Source organism: Haliaeetus leucocephalus, unplaced genomic scaffold (assembly GCF_000737465.1).
Source record: "Haliaeetus leucocephalus isolate CR32 unplaced genomic scaffold, Haliaeetus_leucocephalus-4.0 Scaffold398, whole genome shotgun sequence".
Classification (NCBI taxonomy): Eukaryota; Metazoa; Chordata; class Aves; order Accipitriformes; family Accipitridae; genus Haliaeetus; species Haliaeetus leucocephalus.
Genome location: NW_010972834.1, coordinates 24,152 through 24,952, shown reverse-complemented (window position 1 = coordinate 24,952; position 801 = coordinate 24,152).

The following is an 801-nucleotide window of genomic DNA, read 5'->3' as shown; positions in this document are numbered from 1 at the left end:
GCACCCCAAAATTCCTTGGGTGACGTCCCCGAATCCCAAAATTCTGGATGTTGTGTTCCGGCAGCTCAAGGATCCAGGGATGGGGGTCCTGCACCCCAAAAATACCAGTTAGGGGGTCCCTGTACCCCAAAATTCCTTGGGTGACGTCCCTGAATCCCAAAATCCTGGACATGGTGTTCCTGCAGCTCAAGAATCTACAGATGGGGGTCCTGCTTCCCAAAAAATACCAGTTATGGGGTCTCTGCACCCCAAAAATACCAGTTAGGGTGTCCCTGTACCCCAAAAATACCAGTTAGGGCACCCAGCACCCCAAAATTCCTCGGGTGACATCCCCAAATCCCAAAATTCTGGATGTTGTGTTCCGGCAGCTCAAGGATCCAGGGATGGGGGTCCTGCTTCCCAAAAAATACCAGTTATGGGGTCCCTGTACCCCAAAAATACCAGTTAGGGTGCCCAGCACCCCAAAATTCTTGGGTGACGTCCCTGAATCCCAAAATCCTGGATGTCGTGTTCCGGCAGCTCAAGGATCCAGGGATGGGGGTCCTGCTTCCCAAAAATACCAGTTAGGGGGTCCCTGTACCCCAAAAATACCAGTTAGGGGGTCCCTGTACCCCAAAATTCCTTGGGTGACGTCCCCGAATCCCAAAATCCTGGATGTCGTGTTCCGGCAGCTCAAGGATCCAGGGATGGGGGTTCCAGCACCCCAAAAATACCAGTTATGGGGTCCCTGTACCCCAAAAATACCAGTTAGGGCACCCAGCACCCCAAAAATACCAGTTAGGGGGTCGCTATACCCCAAAA